The sequence below is a fragment of the Balaenoptera ricei genome, chromosome 9 (assembly GCF_028023285.1).
Source record: "Balaenoptera ricei isolate mBalRic1 chromosome 9, mBalRic1.hap2, whole genome shotgun sequence".
Lineage (NCBI taxonomy): Eukaryota > Metazoa > Chordata > Mammalia > Artiodactyla > Balaenopteridae > Balaenoptera > Balaenoptera ricei.
In genome coordinates, this window is record NC_082647.1 from 56,757,719 (window position 1) to 56,772,905 (window position 15,187).

General features: G+C 40.0%; 1 pseudogene; it reads left to right on the plus strand.

The window, feature by feature from the left end:
• Nucleotides 1-10,671: 10,671 nt before the first annotated feature.
• LOC132371508 (S100P-binding protein-like) lies at nt 10,672-12,146 on the plus strand (annotated as a pseudogene).
• The last annotated feature ends 3,041 nt before the right edge of the window (nt 12,147-15,187 follow it).

Consider the following 15,187-nt stretch of genomic DNA (forward strand, 5'->3'; position numbering starts at 1 on the left):
GGATCTCTGAACGAGTGTAGCGGCGGCGCGCGCTTTGTGATTGCACCGCGTGCGGCTGAGGTGATCTCGGCTTATACCGCGTCAGCGGGGCGGGTGGATGGAGCGCCGCCCCCTGCCTGGGCGCGCGAACGCACGGCGTCTGAACCTGTTTGAGGGCCGCGTCCTGGCCATTCGGAGAGACAGTTACAAATATTCGCGAAAAGGGAGATTGCGAAAGACGCCGTCTATCCACAGAAAGTTGGGACGCCGAGGTCAGTCCCATCTCACCCCACGTAAAACCAGTCTGACAGGTATTGAAGTGCGGACATAAAGTTGACAAGTCTTGGTTGTTGGGTGTTCTGCCTTCTCCAGAAACAGGTTTTACAAGCTAAATGTGTATGTTATAGGCCGTCGTGACCTACTGGAGGCAACATTTCCCAAGAACGCCCCTTGTTCTGACCGTTTAGGACCAGAAAGATTTTGAAGCGGGAGTTCAGTCCTCCTGCTACAGTCAACCTGACCTCATCCACTCCGGTGGTTTCAAAGAAACGTGTATATGAAATGACTGCCAAATTGAACCCTCCTGTTAGCTGACTGTCACGAGCCCCTAACCAGATTCATTTCTTTATTCAATCGACCTTAAGAGCTGGGTACTGTGCTAGGCATTGAGGATACAGAAGGGAATGAGAACTGCGAGGCCCTCGGGGAAGGAGCAGTTAATAGCCAATTGCTTGTCCTGACACCTCTGCCTAGAGAGCTGATGCTCATCTCATAGTTAATGCAAAACTAAACTCATAATAAGTCTCCGCCCACCTCGCTGCCAACCTTCTCCTGTAATGCCTCTGTAGGAAGGGCACCGCTGTCCACCAAACTGCCCTTCTCCGCTGTGCCTCACATCGAATCAGACACCGAGTCCTGTAATTCCACCACCTGCCTTAGGTCAGGCCCTCATCACTGCTTGTCTGCACTACTGCAGTAGTGTGCTACCTGGTCTCTGCTTCCGTGCTTGCCTTTGATCTGTCCTCCACACGGCTGCCATTTCTTCTATCACTAAAGCTGTGTTGCAGTCGTCTCCAGTCGGTTTCCTCTATTACAAGATGAACTTGAGAATAGGGATTGTGTCTTTTAATCGTTTTTATATTCTGCATTTATTCTAATACATAGCAGTTCACAAAGTGTGGTTCATGGCCTTCTGGGGATCCCCAGGACTCCAGGGGGTGTATGCAAAATCAAAGCTCTTTATAATAATACCATTATTTGCTTTTTTACTGCTGGAATTTGCAGTGATGGTGTCAAATCAATAGTAAGTAAAACTTCTGGGGCCTTAGCACAAATCAATGGCAAGTGGCACCAAACTCTAGTAGTCATTATTCTTCACGGCCATGCACTAGCAGTAGAAAAAAATTGCTTCGCTTAAGAAGGTCCTTGATGAAATTGTAAGCATTAATTTTTTTAAAGGTCAGCCATTGAGTGCATGTATTTTAACTAGCTGCTTTTTTCACAGAATGGCATTTTTGCTTGAAAGAACAAGTGACAAACTTTGATCCTTCAGATTTGGGTATTTGACAGATGCTTTCTTTGAAAATGAAGTCAGCCTCTCCTTTAAAAGAAAACCACTGGCAGTATTTGTTGTCAATGATAAAATTAAAGCTTTCAAATAAAAATTAAGAATTTTAGAAAACATATCTACCCCTATGAACTTGACAACTTACCAATTCTTGAGACTTTTCTACAGAGAAAATTTAGTAACAAGTGGAGTTTGTATAATAAAAAATGTCAACATATTGAATCTTTGCATAATTAAGAGCCAGTATTTTCAGAGGTACAATGCGTGATGTGTTACAAGATCATGCATGAGTGAAACATCCATTCAAAGTACAACTTAGACCAATAGATTTGCATATAACAGAATACAAAAAGTTCACTGATACAGTTTCAGACTCTACATGCAAGTAACTTTTAAGATACTACCACTTGTGAAGAATATCTATAATTATCTGAAAAAGTTACTAAAATATTCCTCCCTTTTCCAGCTCTACATCTGAGTGAAGCCAGGTTATTTTTTTTTTTTTTTTTTTTAGAATTTTGGTAGGACCTTTATAAATTTATTTATTTATTTATTTATTTTTTGCTGTGTTGGGTCTTCGTTTCTGTGCGAGGGCTTTCTCTAGTTGTGGCGAGCAGGGGCCACTCTTCATCGCGGTGCGCGGGCCTCTCACTATCTCAGCCTCTCTTGTTGCGGAGCACAGGCTCCAGACGCGCAGGCTCAGTAGTTGTGGCTCACGGGCCCAGTTGCTCCGCGGCATGTGGGATCTTCCCAGACCAGGGCTCGAACCCGTGTCCCCTGCATTGGCAGGCAGATTCTCAACCACTGCGCCACCAGGGAAGCCCAAGCCAGGTTATTTTAATGTACTTCAATCAAAACAATATAGTTAGCACAGTAGATTGAGAGCACATGAGAATTCAGCTGTCTTCCATTAAGCCAGGCATTAAACAGATTTGCAAAAATCTAAAACAATGCCACCTCTCTCACTTTTTTGTTTTTGAAAATATAACTGTTCATAAAAATGCATTAACGTGGGATTGTTATTTTTAATAAATTAATAAACATTTTCATTTCTCCACTTTAATTTTTATTACTATAAATATTTATAGATATAACCCACTTTTTAAAAAGTTCTTTAGAGTTCTTAATTTTTAAGTTTGTGAAAGAGTCCTAAGACCAAGAAGTTTGAAAACTGCTGACCTAGAGTGTGATATGTGGGGTTTTCAATTTTTGTTCTCTGTGGAACCTGTTGCATACCACCAGTACTACCCTCCAGTGAAATCATTTAAAATCAAAACCTGTTAGGCATTAAAACTTCAAGGTAGTTCCATTGTATAACCATAGTTTTTGTTATTTTATTTATTTATTTTGTTGTTGTTGTTATTTTAATATGAGTTTTCCAAGGTGATGTTTCAGAAGCACATCATAAAATGAAAAGGGAGATTGTTGCTTCACCGTGGATTCAACCCTACTATTATCTTATTAGCTGAGTACGGTAATTCACCTTTTTCGTATGCTGCGCATACTTCTCATCAGACCACTCTTTTAGTATTATTGAAATTAAACTTGGTTCCTTATTGTGGCCTAAGAATGGACTGAAATGCTGGGTGATTGATAAACAAAGCATTTGTGATCAAAGTCAGAGTTTCTTTGTTTAAATATTTTTAATGTTTATTTAAACAATAAGATGCTTGGCTGAAAATAAGCTAGGATCATTTCTTAAAAGTTTTCTTCCCTTTTTGTAATCTTCCTCTTATATATTTGGGAGGCGGAGGAGGATTATATTAAGTTGACTCCTGAATCAGTATAGATTGCAGCCATTTTTCCAAAGAGCTCTTCCCCTCTTTGCTCGGCCTTGAGCCTCTGCTCACTTTCCCATAATTCCTTAGTAAGATGATGCTCTCTGACAGAAAGGGTGTTCCCCTTACAATACCCAAAACCACACTATCGACATATGACCTTACCTTTAGAACTTTATTGAGGGTTTATAGGTAACAAAATAAATTTTACTACCCAAGAGAAAAACTAAAACCAGATGCTTAAATATGACTATTTCTAGAGTCAAAGGAAAAGAACAAAACAAACATTTCATGGGGACTGGGGGTTCCCTTCGTGGACACAGAGCAGTATCTGGTTGTATTTAAATTTACTTCTCTGTTACTACTCTGTGAAGGAGCTTTCTTTAATCCCTACTGTAAAAAAAAAAAATCTCCATTTAGGAGGACTCTAACCCATACCCACAGAGATTTGTTCTACCCTAGGAACCACAGCCCAACTCACACACAAACTCCATCCCCGCTGCAGAGGATGGAGGACACAACTTACAGGAGACAGGACACAGTTCTCCAATACATTTCCCTAAGTCTGAGTTTTTCAGTAAGAGGCAGTTAAGCAAAACCATCCCATTTGGTGCCTCGAGTCTAGGCCCCTCAAGTCTCTACATCAGTGAGAAATGAAATGTACACCTTCATTCCTTCTGTAGTTTTCTGGTAACTTACTGGACCAAACACACACACACACACAAACACACACTCTGCAAGGACAAACATTTCTCAACTCTGGGACAACGGAAGAGAAACATTTTCCTAAATGATATTTCTTAAACATTTCTGGCTAGATTTACGCAGATTTCCCTGCCCTTAGCAGAGATGGCCACTATACATGATTACACAGAGAAAAGTCGTTTCCCATTGTTCACACCAGCATTATTCGCCATAACTAAAACATGGAAACATCTCAAATGTCCGTCAATGGGTTAATGGATAAGCAAAATGTGGCATATAGATACAATGGAATATTTTTCAGTCTTAAAAAGGAAGGAAATTCTGCCCTTTCCTCGCCTGCCACTAAGGTGTTCGGTCCTGAGGAAGCTAAGTCTGTGCTGGGGTGAGGCCCTCACTTCACTGGCCTAGCACCACGCCCAGAGTGCCCTCATTCTTGGCATGCCCAGCAAAATGCGTAGGAGCATGAGAGACCAATGGAGGAATGTCTCCCAACAATGCCCGCCCTTCTTTATATAGCTTCTGTTACAGAATGAATGTTTATGTGCCCCCAAAATCCTTATGTTGTAGCCCCAACCCCCCATTGTGACTGTATTTGGAGGTGAGGCCTGTGAGGAGGTAATAACATTAAATAAGATCATAAGGGTGGGGCCCTAATCCTTATAAAAGAAGATGAAGATATGTCATCTTCTTGCTCTCTCCATTATGTGCAGACACGGTGGAAGGCAGCTGTCTGCAAGCTAGGAGGAGAGCTCTCACCAGGAACCAGATCAGCCAGCATCTTGATCTTGGACTTCCCGGCCTCCAGAACTGTGAGAAATAAATTTCTACTGTTACACCCAATCTGTGGTATTTTGTTATGGCAGCCCATGCTGACTGATCTACATCTTATCGGGATAGTTGTTTCAGCACAATTCTCACCTACCCCAGGCAGCCTGTCCTGGCATTATGATTTAGGTATTCCTGCTCTGTGTTCTCATAGTGCTTTCTTTTTATCTCTGTTCTAACACATGTCACACTCTAGGTATTCATTCATTCACTTGAATATAAAAAGTATATATTTATTGAGCTCTTACCATATGCCAAAGCACTCATCTTGGTACTGGGTACAAAGTTGCAAATAAAAAGTCTTTCTTCTCATGAAGCTAATAAACACATAAACTTAAGTTTAAGATAAGCAGGGCAGTTTGATTAAGAAAAACTCGGGAGAAAGGAGCTACTTTTAATTTGTGGATCAGGGAAGGCTTCGTTAAGGAGGTAACATTTGAGCTGAGACCTGGATACTGAGAAGGATAAGTCCATGAGAGAATCAAAAGGAAGAGTGTTCTAGGCAGAAGGAACAGCAAGTGCAAAGACCCTGGGGTTAGGAATGGGCAAATTAGCTGGTTCAAGAAACAGAATAGATAGCAAATGTGACTGGGCATGGTAGGTGAAGGAGACAAAAGTCAGCACCATAGCCACAGAACCAGATATAGAGCTTTTTGCTATGGGGCGTGTGATTTAGTTTAAATTTAAAATTTTTCAATATAGCAGTGTGATATTATGTGTTAGTATATGTGTGGGCAATTGCCCCAATATGGAATATAACTCTCAGAATGGTCAGCTAGGATTTGAATCAGGAAGGTCATATCAGAGGCAACTACTAAAAGCTAGATACCAGAGGCTTTGCAAATTTGCATAGTGAATGTTAGAAATGTGTTTTCATTGGTAAAATTATAATATGTAAATATAGAATAAAATGCTAGTTGTTAGAAATGGGTTTTTAATTGAAGAAATTAGTGACATTTTATATATATATTGTACTGGCTAAAATATTTCAGGGATACTCCTGAATATACAAACTTTATCCAAAAATCCAATTTAAAAAATAAGCAAAGACTCAAATAGACACTTCTTCAAAGAAGATATACAAATAGCCAATAAGCATATGAAAAAAATGCTCAACATCGCTAATCATTGGGTAAATGCAAATCAAGATCACAATGATATACCACTTCATATCGGTTAGAATGGCTATTATCAAAAATACAGAAAATAACAAGTCATACCTGGATAAGTGCACTCTTGTGCCCTTCTGGTGGGAATATAAAATGGTGCAGCCATTTGGAAAACAGTATGGTGATTTCTCAAAAAATTAAACATAGAATTACCGTATGATCCAACAATTTCACTTCTGGATATATATCCAAAAGAACTGAAAGTTGGGACTTGAACAGACTTTTGTACACCCATATTTATAGCAGCATTATTCACAAAAACCAAAAAGTGGAAGCAACTCAAGTGTCCATTGACAGATAAATGGATAAACAAAATATGGTGTATATATACACAATGGAATATTATTCAAGCTTAAAAATGAATGAAATTCTGATACACGCTACAACATAGATGAACCTTGAAGACGTTATGCTTAATGAAATAAGCCTGACATAAAAAGACAAATATTGTATGATTCCACTTCTGGGAGATACCTAGAGACAGAAAGTAGTATGTGGTTACAAAGTTTGAGGAGAAGGGCAAAGGGAGAGTTATGGTTTAATGGGGTTGGGGTTTCAATTTGGGATGATGAAAAGTTATTGAGGTAAATGGTGGTGATTGTTGCACAACAGTGTGAATGTACTTAACGCCACTTAAAAATGGTCACGATGGTAAATTTTATGAGTGCTTTACTACAACTAAAAAAAAATTCCATCCATCCCCATAGCCTGTTCTGTTAAGGATGACTCTCCAGGCTCAATCCCTAAATTGTCATTTGTCCAGCTAAGGATTTGGAAGATTCTGGTTGCTTAAAATAGACTATAAGGTTAACTGGATCTTGCCTCTAGTATATAGTCACATTTGCCTCCAGTGTATCTTTCCTGAAAGGTGTGGTTAGAATACTAAAAAATGACAGAGCTGGGACTTCATTGCACTTACAGAACATATTACATAACTTTGTGTGTGTGTGTGTGTGTGTGTGTGTGTGTGTGTAAGAATTCTCCAAGCAAGTGCTTCATTGATAGAGTGAGGTTGTGGGGGAATGTAACTAAACCTCACTCAACTGAAACTATTGATGGCTACCCCTGTCTACCAAAAACAAAACAAAACAAAAAACAAACAAAAAATTAATATTCCTGACGATATTGGTAAACTGAGCAAGATTATGTTCAGATAAATTTCAAAAGAAATGAGAACTCTAATATCTGTAAGAAGCCGAACTTTGAAATGTAGAAAATAACACATGCATGCTAGCTAGTATGCTTTTGGGTATGTGTTCTATAAAGCAGGGGTCCCCTACCCCTGAGCCGAGGACCGGTAGCCAAGCCGAGGACTGGGCTGAGGACATGTTAGGAACTGGGCCGCACAGCAGGAGGTGAGTGGCAGGCGAGCAAGTGAAGTTTCATCTGCCGCTCTCCATTGCTCCCCATCGCTCCCATTACCACCTGAACCATCCCCCTGCCTCCGTCTGTGGAAAAGTTGTCTTCCACAGAACAAGTCCCTGGTGCCACAAAGGTTGGGGACCACTGCTATAAAGGATGGAGGATAGTTAGAAACAAACTCATGTACCTAACTGTTGAAAAGCTGTAGTAACTGGTGGTGAAAGCATTGTGCCAGCCTGACTTTGAGGAGGCTTAATCACCTCTTCTGTGTTTAGGTTGAGGTTAAAGATTTAGTGAAGGAAGAAAGAATGTTGCCATAGTTGAGGCTAGAATGCATAGCATAAGTGGAAAGAGAATAATGTGGAGAAGTGAAAGTAGCCACATTCATCCACAAGCAGAGCCATTGCCTAGGGATATGACAAGATTATTTTCTGAGAGACTATCAGCAAGAACACAAAAAGTAGTAGAGTGAGAATTCGACAGAGGGCACAAAGTTGCAAAGTGAGGACACTGAGGTTTACACAAGGCTCCAGTTACAAACTATAAAAAAATAATTTGCTCAAGACAAGGAAAAGTAGGATGGAGTTTAGTTACCCAGAAGAGACCTAAAGGAGGAGACATTGTTCTGTTAATAGGGTATATTTAGGACCTTAAGCAGCCACCACCATATGGGAGACTGAGAAGAAACTTAAAAGAAACTAAGGTCCTCAAAACGAAGGAAGAAAACTTCAGCTAAGTCATCCTGCTTTTTGGTTCTTGCAGGAAACGCTGGCCCAAAGCCAATATTATTATAATTTTTTAAGCAAAGAGATGGAAAAGCATTCCAGGAATGATATACATAGAAACTAGGAGTTCTGCTTCTATTTAGGATGAAGAAGACCACATAAGAACATTGCCCCCTTCTTAAATCCAACTCAAGGGGAAAAAAAATTTCGAAAATCATACCATTAGAGAGCCGTGGTTGCAAGGTAACCAAGCAGAGTGAATTTAAGTATTGACAAACTCCTCTGAGGAGAGATGTGACTCTTGAACCATTTCAGTTTTGGGAGAGCCAAGAAAAATTAAGTGGTCACCATAGAAGCATGTAAGAGTAATGTGCTAACATTATTAAAATGAATTTCTTAGCACCAAGCTATTTTTGGTCAAATATAACAGAAAATTCATCAAGAGAAAATTTGGATTAAAGGGAATTCTTTAGGCAGGAGGAAAATGATTCGAGGAGGAAAGATAGAAATGTAGGAAGGAATGAAGAACACTGGGAGAAATAATTGTATATATGTGCATATATATTGACTTTAAAAGCAACAATTTTAAAGTTAGCCAATTTAAATATAGAATTAAATGCATGATAACACAACAAGTGAAGAGGGGAGAACACGCATTAAGGAGTTTTAGCTCTTGCATATTTGCTATATGTATATTGTGATTCTAATGTAATCTCTAAAAGAATAGCAATAAAATTAATAGAAAAGGGAATAAAAATGATTGGTAAAATTAAGGCAGATCAAGAGAATAAACACAAAACAGATGAGACAAATAGAAAACATATAGCAAGATGGTAGATATAAAACTAAATATATTGAGTGATGACAGTGAAAATGGCAGTCAAAAGTTCCTAAAATTCTCCCCTCAAAAATAACAAGAAAACAGACCCCAAAAATGTCAGAATCAATTTTTTCAGAACTCTGAAAATTAACCAAAGCCTGTCAGCAATCCATGGAGCATTTATTTATTTATTATTTAAGTTTATTTATTTATTTTTTGGCAGCGTTGGGTCTTCGTTGCTGTGCGTGGGCTTTCTCTAGTTGTGTTGAGCGGGGGCTACTCTTTTTGTGGTGCGCGGGCTTCTCACTGCGGTGGCTTCTCTTGTTGTGGAGCACAGGCTCTAGGTGCACAGGCTTCAGTAATTGTGGCCCGTGGGCTCAGTAGTTGTGGCTTGCAGGGTCTAGAGCACAGGCTCAGTAGTTGTGGCGCACGGGCTTAGTCGCTCCGCGGCATGTGGGATCTTCCCGGACCAGGGCTTGAACCCGTGTCCCCTGCACTGGCAGGTGGATTCTTAACCACTGCACCACCGGGAAGCCCAGCAGGTGGATTCTTAACCATTGCGCCACCAGGGAAGTCCCATGGAGGATTTATTAAAGAAAAGCAGCTGTAGGGACTTCCTACAACTAAAGAGCCCGCCTAGCGCAACCAAATAAATAAAATTTTTTTAAAAAAAAAAAAGGAAAAGCAGCTGTATCTTGATAAGAACAGCAAGCCTAGTGGTGTTTTAACTTACTCTGCTCCCCATCCTCCCTCTGCAGTAACTTTGAAAACTAACCACATGCATTTATGGTGAAAACCAGCTACCTTAACAGTCACTGGAGGGAGCAAAAGGATTTACATTGGTGAAAACCCTATTAATATAGACTTACATAGGTGTAAATCTTCATGATCTTGGATTAGAAAATGGCTTCTTACATGTAACACCTAAAGCACAAGCAATAGAAAAGTAGATAAATAGGACTTAATCAAAATTTAAAACTTTTATACTTCAAAGAACACTATCAAGAAAATGAAAAAACAACCCACAGAATGCAGGAAAATTTTTGTAAATCATACATCTGATAAGGGACTTGTATCTAGACTACAAAACGAGCTATTACAACTCAGTAAATAAAGACAAATATAACCCAATTTAAAAATAGGCAAAGAATCTGAATAGATAATTCTCCAAAGAAGATATACTAATGGCCAATAAGCACATTAAAAGATGCTCAACAGCATTAGCCATGAGGCAACTGCAAATCAAAATCACAATGAGAGGATAAAATGACTCGGGGTGGAGTGAGGTGCAGTCGTTCGCCTAGGCTTCGGCCCGGCTTCTGGAGATGAAATGATGTGATTCCTGGGATTTGCTTCAAAATAATCTGACCTATTGGAACATTCTATGAGAGAAGTTCAGAAGAGCCAGCTCTGTGCCTGTGGATGTCATGTGGCATAGGAATTGATGCTTTGTGGTCCTTTGTGTTCACAGTAAAGTCTGCAAGTAATGATGTTTTTCTTCCAGTGAGCATTTGGGATCCCGTGCCCCCTGCAGTGGAAGTGTGGAATCCTAACCACTGGACTGCCTGGGAACTCCCAGGACTAGACCTTTTGGAAGGAGTTGGAGAGTAGGGGTAGTGGCTCAGAAAGAGCTTCTCTTTCAGAAATGTGGCTGCTAAGCCCGTGCCTGTGATACTTGTGCTTGACAACCACAAACTTCGAAGGTGGGAGTCAATCATTTTGACAAGTCTCCTGAAAGGAACAACTAGCAGGAGCTGAACCCTTTTTCCATTTGGTCTCGTGGCAAAGGCAGAGATCACACCAGCAGCTCCACACAGTATGATGTGCTCACTAGTGCCCTCTGAACAGTCTTCTGGTACCTCTCTCTTGCCTAAAGACAATGCCCCATTTTCTTGGGATTCCTTGAATGAGGATGGATTGGATGACTCCTTGCTGGAGCTGTCTGATGGAAAAGATGATGGCCATTTCAGTTTCATGGACGAAGAGATTCAGGAGCTCTTGAAGGAAGATGACCTATCAAATGAGCACTTTTCTTGGGGAGGAGGCTTGCCTAACGATGACAGCAGGAATGTTGAGAAGGGAGGGAAAGGGAGTCAAATTCCCCTTGATACTCCCTAAGAGAAAAATTCATTGTACAGCTTGGGACCAGAAGCTGAGACCTCTGGCCTCTTCAAACTACCTCAGCTAAATACATCAGTTGGTCATGGACCAACTCCTACTAAACCATTGAACAGACGCTTTGCACTAGAAAAGTATAAAAGTTACAGTTGCACCATTTGATCCAACAGTTTGTGATGCTGCACTTGATAAGGACAAGACTGATACATCTGAAGTTACTGAAAAACCCTCCTCCCTTGGAGAAGAGATGAGAGAAGATGGTCTTAGCCTAAATGAGAGCACAATTTTCACAGAATCTGAAGGGATCATCCCCAGTAACTCTGCCTATGATGGGCCCCCACTCCCTTCTTCAAACAGTAACTTTCAACAAACTGTCTCTGATAAAAATATGTCTAACAGTAAGAAACCTACACCTGTAACCTCTCAGATATTGAACCATTCAGAGACTCCTTCTAATATGGGGTCATCCTGGAGAAATGGATCACATAAATCAAGTTTTTTTTTTTTAACATTTATTGGAGTATAATTGCTTTACAATGGTGCGTTAGTTTCTGCTTTATAACAAAGTGAATCAGTTATACATATGTTCCCATATCTCTTCCCTATAAACCAAGTTTTGAAATGAGGTTTCCAGCTGTTTCCAGTTCATCAAACAAAGATGTTCTTGACAAGGATTCTGGGAAGCTGAAGGTCCATGAAAAAGACTAGGCAAAGTCATTCCTGTTCTGCAAACCAAAGCAAGGACTAATATTCTGACGTTTTCACCATCAGATCTAGAAAAGCAGAAGCAAAGTTATCTCAGGAATGTCACTGCTCATATAGAAGACCCAGTGGACTGTAGCCAGTGTACCTTGGGGGAGCTGTGTGCCTTGATGGGTCAAGTTTATAACATGCAGAACCCAAAATGGTAGCATCCTTCGGACCTCACCAGGTGAAACTACACCCGGTTCCGACAGAAATCTCTGCAAAGATACAGTCTGACTCAGTGGGTTGACGGGAACATGCGAAGCCACCATCGGTTCCAGCGTCTACCAGATTTCCTGTACGGTCCATTTGTCTCCTCCCATCAGCAGTGAAGGTCCCTATCCAGGGTCCTGTCCAGAGCAGCATCTCATCTTCTGCTGTTTTGTGCTTTGTAGATTTTAAAATTTATTTTTCACAACATTTTTATTTAAAGAACTTGTCACCTTTTGGAAATGCCCATTGCTGACTTGACATTTTTTGTATAAGGTCCTTCCTGTCTGTGTGTGTGTCTATGCATTTAAGCAGTGTTGAGTTGATATAGTTTTAATTTTTTAATTTAAATTGAAGGTGGCTGCCGCCTGAAAGCCAGCATTAAGTCAAAACACCTAGGCTCAAGCAAAACACCCACCTCTGTGCAGAGGTGAAGTCTTCTTCTGGTGCCCAAAAGAAATCATCTTTTAATCTCCTATGAGGAAGAGATTCTTTATCAGGCTGCAAGCCAGTGTTAATTATTGCTGGTGACTTATAAATGGATACAAGTCACTTAGCAACCCCTCTTACTTTTTTCATTTGACTCTCTGAATACCTGTCAGTATTTTAAAAGTTGGTAATCCAGGACATCTGAAGTAGTTGAAAGGACAAATTAAAAGTGTAAATCTTCTCTTCTTTTTGTACCTACTAGCTGCCTTTATTTTTTGGCTTTTTTTTTTCCATTCCTCATTAAATTTATTTTGCACAATAGTGTTTACAAATCTTGTACATCTTAACTCTAATAGAATAGCAATAACAACCCCTGTTGACTAACAACCCCTGTTGATGACTAACAACCCCTGTTGATTTGCAGTCTTGTGACTGTTGCCTTCTCTGCCTTTCTTCAAGGATTTTCCTTCTTTTTTCCCCAGTGACCTTAGGGCTCTACCAGCATATTTCTGTATCCTGTTAGACATAGATATGCGTCTTAAGAAAAGCCTTACTGCAATCTTTATTGAAGAACCACCCACCCAGAGTCTTGACTCTAGGACAGGCCAGAAAGCAGTGCTATTGAGAGGTGTCAGTTGGTCTTCAGTTTCATCTGCTGAACCCCAACTTCAAGTGTGAGTTGACGTATTAGTCAGTGAGCTTCCATCCTGTGGGAGAGACTTTGGAGAAGCTGTCTTTTGTCTCCATTATTAGTTAATAAGAGGTGCCTTTTGATCCAGGATGTTACCATCTCCTTACTTGGTCAAATCTCTGATGTACAGTTTTACAAAACTACTAAAGTGGATCTAAAATAGTTTTGATTAAGCCTGTGCTCAAAGCATTACCTGATCTTAAGGGTAATGCTATGTGCAGCTATCTTAATGGATGTCTTAGTAGTTTGTTATTCTCTTTACAGACAGCTCTAGACATCTCTTGGGAGATTTTGCAGTCTGGCATTTGTGCTGCTGTTCACTCTCTGTGAAGGTTGTACCTAGTTGCTATAGCACAGCCTGTGATACTGGTCTCACTGCCTCTGTCTGGTTTTGTTCTTCCATCAGCCCCATCTTTGTATGCCAGTAACCCATCTTAAACATCCTATTTAGAAACTGACTTGGGAGAAACTTGGTCATAGTTACCAGTAAAGTTAGATGGACATCCCTAAGTGTTAACTATTTCTATCCAGTCAAGGATTCTCTTTTCCTTCAACATTTGGTTTAGAGTCTAGGGCCAAAATGCAATGGGGAAGTTCTGTTCAAAGGCAAGAGTCAAAATCTGTTATTTCAGTTGGCATTGCCTATATCAGTCACTTCTCCAGGTTTCCGTAAATTAGCTTGATGGAGTGGGACGGACAAACATCCACCTTTGGAACTATAGCATAGTTAGAGTTCATTGTTGCTGGAATAACTAGCATTGCAGTTGTCTTGTTCCCCACAGATAACCAAGGAGTAAAGGGACAGCCTTTTGCTTAGGCAAAATTCTAAGACTCATGTTCCTGCCTCCCTGGTACAGGAGAGTTTAAGACTGATGTGTAATGGGAGCATCGCCTTTGCCAAATCAAATGAGTGACGGGTTAACGAGAAAATGTGACAATCACATTTCGTCTTTGCTCAAATAATTCTGTTTTTCCAAAGCTTTAGCAGCTTACTTAAATCTGTTGGACTGGGGAAGGAGAGAACTGTTCCCTAGTGGTTAACATGGTATTCTTTAAGAAGAAAAACAAAGCCAAAGAAAACTCATTATTAGGCATGTTTAAAGATGGTAGTGGGTAGAATCTGGAGTTTTAATCTGTTTTTAAAAGCTACATATCTCATATTTAGTGTTGGCCTCTAAGTCTAATTTTCACGTAGAATTCTTGCCATGTTGTTTTATTTGCGTAAGCATTGTGTGCATTTAACTGCCTACCTAGCCTTCTTCATCTGTGATGACCTTCTCGCCACGGGGGTCTTGACAATACAGAGTATGAATGTGCTGTTTACATAGTTTACTTGTAGGTAAAGAGCCTGAAATAACCTGTAGTTTTGCATCTAATGCAGACCCCAATTTACTTTGGTTGTTGTCAGGATCAATTATGAAACTGAAGTTTGGTGCCTCCTCTTTATCATGTTTTCCCCCTTGTAGCTGTTGTGTTTAATGTCATTAAAAAGAAATAAAAGTTCTTGTCAGTGAAAAAAAAAATCACGATGAGATACCATGTCATGGGATGTGTATAGTAAAAAACAAAATTTTAATGAAAATAACAAGTATTGGAGAGGATGTGGAGAGATTGAAACCCTCATATATTGCTGATGGGAATAGAAATTGGTTCTGCCACTGTGGAAAACCATTTGATGGTTCCTCAAAAAGTTAAACATAGAGTTATCATATGACCCAGGAATTCCACTTCTAGTTATACACCCAAAATAATTTTTTAAAGATGTTTAAACAAAAACTTGTAAATGAATGTTCATAGCAACTAAAAGGTGGAAACAACCCAAATTTCCATCAACTGATGGATAAACAGAATGGGTATAACTATACAATAGAACATTATTCAGCCATAAAATGGAATAAAATATTGATGCATGCTCCAACAAGAGGTCATATATTATATGATTCCATTTATATGAAACATCTAGAGTAGGCAAATCCATAGAGACAGAAAGCAGATTATTAGTAGCCAGGGGCCGGGGGGAAGGGAAAATGGAGAGTGACTGTTAATGGGCCTGGGGTTTCTTTCT